This window comes from Triturus cristatus, chromosome 8 (assembly GCF_964204655.1).
Source record: "Triturus cristatus chromosome 8, aTriCri1.1, whole genome shotgun sequence".
NCBI lineage: Eukaryota > Metazoa > Chordata > Amphibia > Caudata > Salamandridae > Triturus > Triturus cristatus.
In genome coordinates, this window is record NC_140591.1 from 54,406,957 (window position 1) to 54,420,180 (window position 13,224).

At 37.5% G+C, this 13,224-nt stretch overlaps 3 non-coding genes across 3 annotated transcripts; all 3 read right to left on the reverse strand.

Moving 5' to 3' along the window:
* Positions 1 to 5,167: 5,167 nt before the first annotated feature.
* Positions 5,168 to 5,240, reverse strand: TRNAF-GAA (transfer RNA phenylalanine (anticodon GAA)). The gene has a single exon. It is a non-coding gene; the product is annotated as a tRNA-Phe (tRNA).
* Positions 5,241 to 8,084: 2,844 nt separating this feature from the next.
* TRNAF-GAA (transfer RNA phenylalanine (anticodon GAA)) lies at positions 8,085 to 8,157 on the reverse strand. Its single transcript has one exon. It is a non-coding gene; the product is annotated as a tRNA-Phe (tRNA).
* A 4,007-nt stretch (positions 8,158 to 12,164) lies between these two features.
* Positions 12,165 to 12,237, reverse strand: TRNAF-GAA (transfer RNA phenylalanine (anticodon GAA)). The gene has a single exon. It is a non-coding gene; the product is annotated as a tRNA-Phe (tRNA).
* Positions 12,238 to 13,224: the final 987 nt, after the last annotated feature.

Genomic DNA, 13,224 nt, shown 5'->3' on the forward strand with positions numbered 1-13,224 from the left:
CAAGTCCCTGTGGCCTCCTGATGTATTATTAATAATTGTAGACGATACATACAGAACCTGGTCATTCTATTTTCGTTCATAGTTATGTGTTAAAGTGTCCAGTATCATTCAGCAGGTAACTTGGTCTGATGAGTGAATATCCTTTTTAGGGGACAAGGTAGGTAGAATTTTTTTTTCTAAACTCTGAATTGACTTATACTCTGAAACACAGACCTATATGGCCAGGGTGTACAAGCTATGTCATCTGACTACTGACAGTTTTGTATAAGGGGAATTGGAGGCTGATGCAGGCAAAGCTTTACTTTAAAATAAAGCAAGAAGTTGCAAATAAATGAGGCATAGTTGAATACAAGAGAGGTGGAAGCAAGTTTGAAAGGAAGACAGAAAGTAAATAATATGTTGAATTGATTGTGTTGTTGATCAGATTGATAAAAGGTTTTGATAAAGAAGAGCGTTGATTTAACTCCAAACAGCTTTTGTGACATGAAAAGCAGAAGTTGAAATTGTGCCAAATCCCGGGATTGAACCAGGGACCTTTAGATCTTCAGTCTAACGCTCTCCCAACTGAGCTATTTCGGCCTGCTGGTAGTTTGGGTCTTCATCCTTTCTTTTAAACTTCCCAAGAAAATAGATGCTCAACCTCATGCTAGAGCTATGTTTTAAGATGTCCTGTATCATTCATCAGTTAACGGGTGCAATAGGTAAAAAGCATTTTTCGGATCCAGGTTAGGTAGCTTTTTTTTTTACTCTGAATGGACTAGCACCATATTACACAGAGGTATTTGGCCTGAGTAGGTAAGCTATGTCATCTGAATACTGAAATCTGTGTTCAAGGAGAAGTGGAAGCTGATGCAGACAAGAGTTTACTTTACAAAAAAGCATGAAATAGGAAACATTTGTAGTCGAAGCTGAATGCAAGAGAGGTGGAAGCAAATTTAGAAGGAGGACAGAAAGACAATTCTATGTTGAATTGATCATGTTGTCGATCAGTTGATCAAATATTTTGATAAATAAAGAAAGAAAAACTTGAGCTGATACCAAGAAATATTTTGTGAGAAGCAAGAAACCTCTCAGACTTTTCCGAAACCCAGCATTGAACAAGGGACTTTTAGATTTTCAATCTAACACTCTCCCAACTGAGCTATTTCATCCAGCTGGCCATTTTGGCTTTCTGTTGTATTTTTGATAATTGTTAAAGATAAATGCAGACCCTGGTCATTCTATCTGCATGTGCAGTTATGTGTTAAATTGTCCAATATTATTCAGCAGCTAAATTGGTCTGATGGGTGAATTTCCTTTTTAGGAGCCAAGTTAGTTAGAAGATGTTTGTAAACTATGAATGGACTTATACTCAGACACACAGACCTATATGGCGAGGGTAGGCAAACTAGGTCATCTGACTACTAACAGTTTTGTATAAGGGGAACTCGAGGCTGATGCAGGCAAAGCTTTACTTTCAATTAAAGGAAGAATTGGCAAATAAAGCAGGTAAAGTTGAATACAAGAGAGGAGGAAGCAAGTTTGACAGAAAGACAGAATGTAAAAAATATGTTGAAATGGTTGTCTTATCGATCAGCTTGATAAAAGGTTTTGATCATTATAAACAACGTCAATATGAGTTGACTCCAAATAGCATTTGTGGCATGCAAAGCAGAAGTTCAAAATGTGCCTAAACCCGGGATTGAAGCAGGGACCTTTAGATCTTCAGTCTACTGCTCTCCCAACTGGGCTATTTCATCCAGCTGGCAATTTTGGCTTTCTGTTGTATTTTTTATAATTGTTAAAGATAAATGCAGAACCTGGTCACTCTATCTGCATGTGCAGTTATGTGTTAAATTGTCCAGTATTATTCAGTAGCTAAATTGGTCTGATTGGTGAATTTCCTTTTTAGGAGCCAAGTTAGTTAGATGATGTTTGTAAACTATGAATGGACTTATACTCAGAAACACAGACCTATATGGCGAGGGTCGGCAAGCTAGGTCATCTGACTACTAACAGTTTTGTATAAGGGGAACTGGAGGCTGATGCAGGCAAAGCTTTACTTTCAATTAAAGGAAGAATTGGGAAATAAAGGAGGCAAAGTTGAATACAAGAGAGGTGGAAGCAAGTTTGAAAGAAAGACAGAAAGTAAATAATATGTTGAATTAATTGTATTGTCGATTATCTTGATAAAAGGTTTTGATCATTATAAACAAAGTCAATATGAGTTGACTCAAAATAGTCTTTGTGGCATGCAAAGCAGAAGTTCAAAATGTGCCGAAACCCGGGATCGAACCAGGGACCTTTAGATCTTCTGTCTAACACTCTCCCAACTGAGCTTTTTCGGCCTGCCAGCAGCTATAGTATTCAGCCTCTTTTTTTGAACAATCACAGAACAGAGATGCAGAACCTGGATTTTCAATCTGAGGTTAGAGCTGTGTTTTAATGTGTCTTGCATTGTTCAGCAGCTAACTGGTGAAATGGGTGAGTAGCGTTTTTGGGATAAATGTTAGGTCGTTTTTCTTTTAAAACTCTGAGTGGACCAGCACTGTATTACACAGACGTATGTCGCCTGAGTAGGTAAGCTATGTCATCTCAATACTGACAACTTTGTTCAAGGAGAAGTGAAAGCTGATGCAGACAAGAGTTTACTTTGAAAAAAGTATAAAATGGGATAAATTCGTCATCAAAGCTGATGGCAAGAGAGGTGGAAGCAAGTTTAGAAGGAGGACAGAAAGACAACTTTTTGTTGAAGTTATCATGTTGTTGATCAGTTGATAAAATATTTTGAGAAATAAAGAAAAAAAAACTAGAGCTGATTTCAAGAAATATTTTGCAAGAATGTAGGATCCCCTCGCACTGTGCTGAAAGTCAGGATTGAATCAGGTACCTTAAGCTCTTCAGTCTAACGATCTCCCAACTGAGATATTTCAGCCAACAAGTCCCTGTGGCCTCCTGATGTATTATTAATAATTGTAGACGATACATACAGAACCTGGTCATTCTATTTTCGTTCATAGTTATGTGTTAAAGTGTCCAGTATCATTCAGCAGGTAACTTGGTCTGATGAGTGAATATCCTTTTTAGGGGACAAGGTAGGTAGAATTTTTTTTTCTAAACTCTGAATTGACTTATACTCTGAAACACAGACCTATATGGCCAGGGTGTACAAGCTATGTCATCTGACTACTGACAGTTTTGTATAAGGGGAATTGGAGGCTGATGCAGGCAAAGCTTTACTTTAAAATAAAGCAAGAAGTTGCAAATAAATGAGGCATAGTTGAATACAAGAGAGGTGGAAGCAAGTTTGAAAGGAAGACAGAAAGTAAATAATATGTTGAATTGATTGTGTTGTTGATCAGATTGATAAAAGGTTTTGATAAAGAAGAGCGTTGATTTAACTCCAAACAGCTTTTGTGACATGAAAAGCAGAAGTTGAAATTGTGCCGAATCCCGGGATTGAACCAGGGACCTTTAGATCTTCAGTCTAACGCTCTCCCAACTGAGCTATTTCGGCCTGCTGGTAGTTTGGGTCTTCATCCTTTCTTTTAAACTTCCCAAGAAAATAGATGCTCAACCTCATGCTAGAGCTATGTTTTAAGATGTCCTGTATCATTCATCAGTTAACGGGTGCAATAGGTAAAAAGCATTTTTCGGATCCAGGTTAGGTAGCTTTTTTTTTTACTCTGAATGGACTAGCACCATATTACACAGAGGTATTTGGCCTGAGTAGGTAAGCTATGTCATCTGAATACTGAAATCTGTGTTCAAGGAGAAGTGGAAGCTGATGCAGACAAGAGTTTACTTTACAAAAAAGCATGAAATAGGAAACATTTGTAGTCGAAGCTGAATGCAAGAGAGGTGGAAGCAAATTTAGAAGGAGGACAGAAAGACAATTCTATGTTGAATTGATCATGTTGTCGATCAGTTGATCAAATATTTTGATAAATAAAGAAAGAAAAACTTGAGCTGATACCAAGAAATATTTTGTGAGAAGCAAGAAACCTCTCAGACTTTTCCGAAACCCAGCATTGAACAAGGGACTTTTAGATTTTCAATCTAACACTCTCCCAACTGAGCTATTTCATCCAGCTGGCCATTTTGGCTTTCTGTTGTATTTTTGATAATTGTTAAAGATAAATGCAGACCCTGGTCATTCTATCTGCATGTGCAGTTATGTGTTAAATTGTCCAATATTATTCAGCAGCTAAATTGGTCTGATGGGTGAATTTCCTTTTTAGGAGCCAAGTTAGTTAGAAGATGTTTGTAAACTATGAATGGACTTATACTCAGACACACAGACCTATATGGCGAGGGTAGGCAAACTAGGTCATCTGACTACTAACAGTTTTGTATAAGGGGAACTCGAGGCTGATGCAGGCAAAGCTTTACTTTCAATTAAAGGAAGAATTGGCAAATAAAGCAGGTAAAGTTGAATACAAGAGAGGTGGAAGCAAGTTTGACAGAAAGACAGAATGTAAAAAATATGTTGAAATGGTTGTCTTATCGATCAGCTTGATAAAAGGTTTTGATCATTATAAACAACGTCAATATGAGTTGACTCCAAATAGCATTTGTGGCATGCAAAGCAGAAGTTCAAAATGTGCCTAAACCCGGGATTGAACCAGGGACCTTTAGATCTTCAGTCTACTGCTCTCCCAACTGAGCTATTTCATCCAGCTGGCAATTTTGGCTTTCTGTTGTATTTTTTATAATTGTTAAAGATAAATGCAGAACCTGGTCACTCTGCATGTGCAGTTATGTGTTAAATTGTCCAGTATTATTCAGTAGCTAAATTGGTCTGATGGGTGAATTTCCTTTTTAGGAGCCAAGTTAGTTAGATGATGTTTGTAAACTAGGAATGGACTTATACTCAGAAACACAGACCTATATGGCGAGGGTCGGCAAGCTAGGTCATCTGACTACTAACAGTTTTGTATAAGGGGAACTGGAGGCTGATGCAGGCAAAGCTTTACTTTCAATTAAAGGAAGAATTGGGAAATAAAGGAGGCAAAGTTGAATACAAGAGAGGTGGAAGCAAGTTTGAAAGAAAGACAGAAAGTAAATAATATGTTGAATTAATTGTATTGTTGATTATCTTGATAAAAGGTTTTGATCATTATAAACAAAGTCAATATGAGTTGACTCAAAATAGTCTTTGTGGCATGCAAAGCAGAAGTTCAAAATGTGCCGAAACCCGGGATCGAACCAGGGACCTTTAGATCTTCAGTCTAACGCTCTCCCAACTGAGCTATTTCGGCCTGCCAGCAGCTATAGTATTCAGCCTCTTTTTTTGAACAATCCCAGAACAGAGATGCAGAACCTGGATTTTCAACCTGAGGTTAGAGCTGTGTTTTAATGTGTCCTGCATTGTTCAGCAGCTAACTGGTGAAATGGGTGAGTAGCGTTTTTGGGATAAATGTTAGGTCGTTTTTCTTTTAAAACTCTAAGTGGACCAGCACTGTATTACACAGACGTATGTCGCCTGAGTAGGTAAGCTATGTCATCTCAATACTGACAACTTTGTTCAAGGAGAAGTGAAAGCTGATGCAGACAAGAGTTTACTTTGAAAAAAGTATAAAATGGGATAAATTCGTCATCAAAGTTGATGGCAAGAGAGGTGGAAGCAAGTTTAGAAGGAGGACAGAAAGACAACTTTTTGTTGAAGTTATCATGTTGTTGATCAGTTGATAAAATATTTTGAGAAATAAAGAAAAAAAAACTAGAGCTGATTTCAAGAAATATTTTGCAAGAATGTAGGATCCCCTCGCACTGTGCTGAAAGTCAGGATTGAATCAGGTACCTTAAGCTCTTCAGTCTAACGATCTCCCAACTGAGATATTTCAGCCAACAAGTCCCTGTGGCCTCCTGATGTATTATTAATAATTGTAGACGATACATACAGAACCTGGTCATTCTATTTTCGTTTATAGTTATGTGTTAAAGTGTCCAGTATCATTCAGCAGGTAACTTGGTCTGATGAGTGAATATCCTTTTTAGGGCACAATGTAGGTAGAATTTTTTTTTCTAAACTCTGAATTGACTTATACTCTGAACCACAGACCTATATGGCCAGGGTGTACAAGCTATGTCATCTGACTACTGACAGTTTTGTATAAGGGGAATTGGAGGCTGATGCAGGCAAAGCTTTACTTTAAAATAAAGCAAGAAGTTGCAAATAAATGAGGCATAGTTGAATACAAGAGAGGTGGAAGCAAGTTTGAAAGGAAGACAGAAAGTAAATAATATGTTGAATTGATTGTGTTGTTGATCAGATTGATGAAAGGTTTTGATAAAGAAGAGCTTTGATTTAACTCCAAACAGCTTTTGTGACATGAAAAGCAGAAGTTGAAATTGTGCCGAAACCCGGGATTGAACCAGGGACCTTTAGATCTTCACTCTAACGCTCTCCCAACTGGGCTATTTCAGCCTGCTGGTAGTTTGGGTCTTCATCCTTTCTTTTAAACTTCCCAAGAAAATAGATGCTCATCCTCATGCTAGAGCTATGTTTTAAGATGTCCTGTATCATTCATCAGTTAACGGGTGCAATAGGTAAATAGCATTTTTCGGATCCAGGTTAGGTAGCTTTTTTTTTTACTCTGAATGGACTAGCACCATATTACACAGAGGTATTTGGCCTGAGTAGGTAAGCTACGTCATCTGAATACTGAAATCTGTGTTCAAGGAGAAGTGGAAGCTGATGCAGACAAGAGTTTACTTTACAAAAAAGCATGAAATAGGAAACATTTGTAGTCGAAGCTGAATGCAAGAGAGGTGGAAGCAAATTTAGAAGGAGGACAGAAAGACAATTCTATGTTGAATTGATCATGTTGTCGATCAGTTGATCAAATATTTTGATAAATAAAGAAAGAAAAACTTGAGCTGATACCAAGAAATATTTTGTGAGAAGCAAGAAACCTCTCAGACTTTTCCGAAACCCAGCATTGAACAAGGGACTTTTAGATTTTCAATCTAACACTCTCCCAACTGAGCTATTTCATCCAGCTGGCCATTATGCCTTTCTGTTGTATTTTTGATAATTGTTAAAGATAAATGCAGACCCTGGTCATTCTATCTGCATGTGCAGTTATGTGTTAAATTGTCCAATATTATTCAGCAGCTAAATTGGTCTGATGGGTGAATTTCCTTTTTAGGAGCCAAGTTAGTTAGAAGATGTTTGTAAACTATGAATGGACTTATACTCAGACACACAGACCTATATGGCGAGGGTAGGCAAACTAGGTCATCTGACTACTAACAGTTTTGTATAAGGGGAACTCGAGGCTGATGCAGGCAAAGCTTTACTTTCAATTAAAGGAAGAATTGGCAAATAAAGCAGGTAAAGTTGAATACAAGAGAGGTGGAAGCAAGTTTGACAGAAAGACAGAATGTAAAAAATATGTTGAAATGGTTGTCTTATCGATCAGCTTGATAAAAGGTTTTGATCATTATAAACAACGTCAATATGAGTTGACTCCAAATAGCATTTGTGGCATGCAAAGCAGAAGTTCAAAATGTGCCGAAACCCGGGATCGAACCAGGGACCTTTAGATCTTCAGTCTACTGCTCTCCCAACTGAGCTATTTCATCCAGCTGGCAATTTTGGCTATCTGTTGTATTTTTTATAATTGTTAAAGATAAATGCAGAACCTGGTCACTCTATCTGCATGTGCAGTTATGTGTTAAATTGTCCAGTATTATTCAGTAGCTAAATTGGTCTGATGGGTGAATTTCCTTTTTAGGAGCCAAGTTAGTTAGATGATGTTTGTAAACTATGAATGGACTTATACTCAGAAACACAGACCTATATGGCGAGGGTCGGCAAGCTAGGTCATCTGACTACTAACAGTTTTGTATAAGGGGAACTGGAGGCTGATGCAGGCAAAGCTTTACTTTCAATTAAAGGAAGAATTGGGAAATAAAGGAGGCAAAGTTGAATACAAGAGAGGTGGAAGCAAGTTTGAAAGAAAGACAGAAAGTAAATAATATGTTGAATTAATTGTTTTGTTGATTATCTTGATAAAAGGTTTTGATCATTATAAACAAAGTCAATATGAGTTGACTCAAAATAGTCTTTGTGGCATGCAAAGCAGAAGTTCAAAATGTGCCGAAACCCGGGATCGAACCAGGGACCTTTAGATCTTCAGTCTAACACTCTCCCAACTGAGCTATTTCGGCCTGCCAGCAGCTATAGTATTCAGCCTCTTTTTTTGAACAATCCCAGAACAGAGATGCAGAACCTGGATTTTCAATCTGAGGTTAGAGCTGTGTTTTAATGTGTCCTGCATTGTCCAGCAGCTAACTGGTGAAATGGGTGAGTAGCGTTTTTGGGATAAATGTTAGGTCGTTTTTCTTTTAAAACTCTGAGTGGACCAGCACTGTATTACACAGACGTATGTCGCCTGAGTAGGTAAGCTATGTCATCTCAATACTGACAACTTTGTTCAAGGAGAAGTGAAAGCTGATGCAGACAAGAGTTTACTTTGAAAAAAGTATAAAATGGGATAAATTCGTCATCAAAGTTGATGGCAAGAGAGGTGGAAGCAAGTTTAGAAGGAGGACAGAAAGACAACTTTTTGTTGAAGTTATCATGTTGTTGATCAGTTGATAAAATATTTTGAGAAATAAAGAAAAAAAAAATAGAGCTGATTTCAAGAAATATTTTGCAAGAATGTAGGATCCCCTCGCACTGTGCTGAAAGTCAGGATTGAATCAGGTACCTTAAGCTCTTCAGTCTAACGATCTCCCAACTGAGATATTTCAGCCAACAAGTCCCTGTGGCCTCCTGATGTATTATTAATAATTGTAGACGATACATACAGAACCTGGTCATTCTATTTTCGTTTATAGTTATGTGTTAAAGTGTCCAGTATCATTCAGCAGGTAACTTGGTCTGATGAGTGAATATCCTTTTTAGGGGACAAGGTAGGTAGAATTTTTTTTTCTAAACTTTGAATTGACTTATACTCTGAAACACAGACCTATATGGCCAGGGTGTACAAGGTATGTCATCTGACTACTGACAGTTTTGTATAAGGGGAATTGGAGGCTGATGCAGGCAAAGCTTTACTTTAAAATAAAGCAAGAAGTTGCAAATAAATGAGGCATAGTTGAATACAAGAGAGGTGGAAACAAGTTTGAAAGGAAGACAGAAAGTAAATAATATGTTGAATTGATTGTGTTGTTGATCAGATTGATAAAAGGTTTTGATAAAGAAGAGCGTTGATTTAACTCCAAACAGCTTTTGTGACATGAAAAGCAGAAGTTGAAATTGTGCCGAAACCCGGGATTGAACCTTTAGATCTTCAGTCTAACGCTCTCCCAACTGAGCTATTTCGGCCTGCTGGTAGTTTGGGTCTTCATCCTTTCTTTTAAACTTCCCAAGAAAATAGATGCTCAACCTCATGCTAGAGCTATGTTTTAAGATGTCCTGTATCATTCATCAGTTAACGGGTGCAATAGGTAAATAGCATTTTTCGGATCCAGGTTAGGTAGCTTTTGTTTTTTACTCTGAATGGACTAGCACCATATTACACAGAGGTATTTGGCCTGAGTAGGTAAGCTATGTCATCTGAATACTGAAATCTGTGTTCAAGGAGAAGTGGAAGCTGATGCAGACAAGAGTTTACTTTACAAAAAAGCATGAAATAGGAAACATTTGTAGTCGAAGCTGAATGCAAGAGAGGTGGAAGCAAATTTAGAAGGAGGACAGAAAGACAATTCTATGTTGAATTGATCATGTTGTCGATCAGTTGATCAAATATTTTGATAAATAAAGAAAGAAAAACTTGAGCTGATACCAAGAAATATTTTGTGAGAAGCAAGAAACCTCTCAGACTTTTCCGAAACCCAGCATTGAACAAGGGACTTTTAGATTTTCAATCTAACACTCTCCCAACTGAGCTATTTCATCCAGCTGGCCATTTTGGCTTTCTGTTGTATTTTTGATAATTGTTAAAGATAAATGCAGACCCTGGTCATTCTATCTGCATGTGCAGTTATGTGTTAAATTGTCCAATATTATTCAGCAGCTAAATTGGTCTGATGGGTGAATTTCCTTTTTAGGAGCCAAGTTAGTTAGATGATGTTTGTAAACTATGAATGGACTTATACTCAGACACACAGACCTATATGGCGAGGGTAGGCAAACTAGGTCATCTGACTACTAACAGTTTTGTATAAGGGGAACTCGAGGCTGATGCAGGCAAAGCTTTACTTTCAATTAAAGGAAGAATTGGCAAATAAAGCAGGTAAAGTTGAATACAAGAGAGGTGGAAGCAAGTTTGACAGAAAGACAGAATGTAAAAAATATGTTGAAATGGTTGTCTTATCGATCAGCTTGATAAAAGGTTTTGATCATTATAAACAACGTCAATATGAGTTGACTCCAAATAGCATTTGTGGCATGCAAAGCAGAAGTTCAAAATGTGCCTAAACCCGGGATTGAAGCAGGGACCTTTAGATCTTCAGTCTACTGCTCTCCCAACTGGGCTATTTCATCCAGCTGGCAATTTTGGCTTTCTGTTGTATTTTTTATAATTGTTAAAGATAAATGCAGAACCTGGTCACTCTATCTGCATGTGCAGTTATGTGTTAAATTGTCCAGTATTATTCAGTAGCTAAATTGGTCTGATTGGTGAATTTCCTTTTTAGGAGCCAAGTTAGTTAGATGATGTTTGTAAACTATGAATGGACTTATACTCAGAAACACAGACCTATATGGCGAGGGTCGGCAAGCTAGGTCATCTGACTACTAACAGTTTTGTATAAGGGGAACTGGAGGCTGATGCAGGCAAAGCTTTACTTTCAATTAAAGGAAGAATTGGGAAATAAAGGAGGCAAAGTTGAATACAAGAGAGGTGGAAGCAAGTTTGAAAGAAAGACAGAAAGTAAATAATATGTTGAATTAATTGTATTGTCGATTATCTTGATAAAAGGTTTTGATCATTATAAACAAAGTCAATATGAGTTGACTCAAAATAGTCTTTGTGGCATGCAAAGCAGAAGTTCAAAATGTGCCGAAACCCGGGATCGAACCAGGGACCTTTAGATCTTCTGTCTAACACTCTCCCAACTGAGCTATTTCGGCCTGCCAGCAGCTATAGTATTCAGCCTCTTTTTTTGAACAATCACAGAACAGAGATGCAGAACCTGGATTTTCAATCTGAGGTTAGAGCTGTGTTTTAATGTGTCCTGCATTGTTCAGCAGCTAACTGGTGAAATGGGTGAGTAGCGTTTTTGGGATAAATGTTAGGTCGTTTTTCTTTTAAAACTCTGAGTGGACCAGCACTGTATTACACAGACGTATGTCGCCTGAGTAGGTAAGCTATGTCATCTCAATACTGACAACTTTGTTCAAGGAGAAGTGAAAGCTGATGCAGACAAGAGTTTACTTTGAAAAAAGTATAAAATGGGATAAATTTGTCATCAAAGCTGATGGCAAGAGAGGTGGAAGCAAGTTTAGAAGGAGGACAGAAAGACAACTTTTTGTTGAAGTTATCATGTTGTTGATCAGTTGATAAAATATTTTGAGAAATAAAGAAAAAAAAACTAGAGCTGATTTCAAGAAATATTTTGCAAGAATGTAGGATCCCCTCGCACTGTGCTGAAAGTCAGGATTGAATCAGGTACCTTAAGCTCTTCAGTCTAACGATCTCCCAACTGAGATATTTCAGCCAACAAGTCCCTGTGGCCTCCTGATGTATTATTAATAATTGTAGACGATACATACAGAACCTGGTCATTCTATTTTCGTTCATAGTTATGTGTTAAAGTGTCCAGTATCATTCAGCAGGTAACTTGGTCTGATGAGTGAATATCCTTTTTAGGGGACAAGGTAGGTAGAATTTTTTTTTCTAAACTCTGAATTGACTTATACTCTGAAACACAGACCTATATGGCCAGGGTGTACAAGCTATGTCATCTGACTACTGACAGTTTTGTATAAGGGGAATTGGAGGCTGATGCAGGCAAAACTTTACTTTAAAATAAAGCAAGAAGTTGCAAATAAATGAGGCATAGTTGAATACAAGAGAGGTGGAAGCAAGTTTGAAAAGAAGACAGAAAGTAAATAATATGTTGAATTGATTGTGTTGTTGATCAGATTGATAAAAGGTTTTGATAAAGAAGAGCGTTGATTTAACTCCAAACAGCTTTTGAGACATGAAAAGCAGAAGTTGAAATTGTGCCGAAACCCGGGATTGAACCAGGGACCTTTAGATCTTCAGTCTAACGCTCTCCCAACTGAGCTATTTCGGCCTGCTGGTAGTTTGGGTCTTCATCCTTTCTTTTAAACTTCCCAAGAAAATAGTTGCTCAACCTCATGCCAGAGCTATGTTTTAAGATGTCCTGTATCATTCATCAGTTAACGGGTGCAATAGGTAAATAGCATTTTTCGGATCCAGGTTAGGTAGCTTTTTTTTTTACTCTGAATGGACTAGCACCATATTACACAGAGGTATTTGGCCTGAGTAGGTAAGCTATGTCATCTGAATACTGAAATCTGTGTTCAAGGAGAAGTGGAAGCTGATGCAGACAAGAGTTTACTTTACAAAAAAGCATTAAATAGGAAACATTTGTAGTCGAAGCTGAATGCAAGAGAGGTGGAAGCAAATTTAGAAGGAGGACAGAAAGACAATTCTATGTTGAATTGATCATGTTGTCGATCAGTTGATCAAATATTTTGATAAATAAAGAAAGAAAAACTTGAGCTGATACCAAGAAATATTTTGTGAGAAGCAAGAAACCTCTCAGACTTTTCCGAAACCCAGCATTGAAAAAGGGACTTTTAGATTTTCAATCTAACACTCTCCCAACTGAGCTATTTCATCCAGCTGGCCATTTTGGCTTTCTGTTGTATTTTTGATAATTGTTAAAGATAAATGCAGACCCTGGTCATTCTATCTGCATGTGCAGTTATGTGTTAAATTGTCCAATATTATTCAGCAGCTAAATTGGTCTGATGGGTGAATTTCCTTTTTAGGAGCCAAGTTAGTTAGAAGATGTTTGTAAACTATGAATGGACTTATACTCAGACACACAGACCTATATGGCGAGGGTAGGCAAACTAGGTCATCTGACTACTAACAGTTTTGTATAAGGGGAACTCGAGGCTGATGCAGGCAAAGCTTTACTTTCAATTAAAGGAAGAATTGGCAAATAAAGCAGGTAAAGTTGAATACAAGAGAGGTGGAAGCAAGTTTGACAGAAAGACAGAATGTAAAAAATATGTTGAAATGGTTGTCT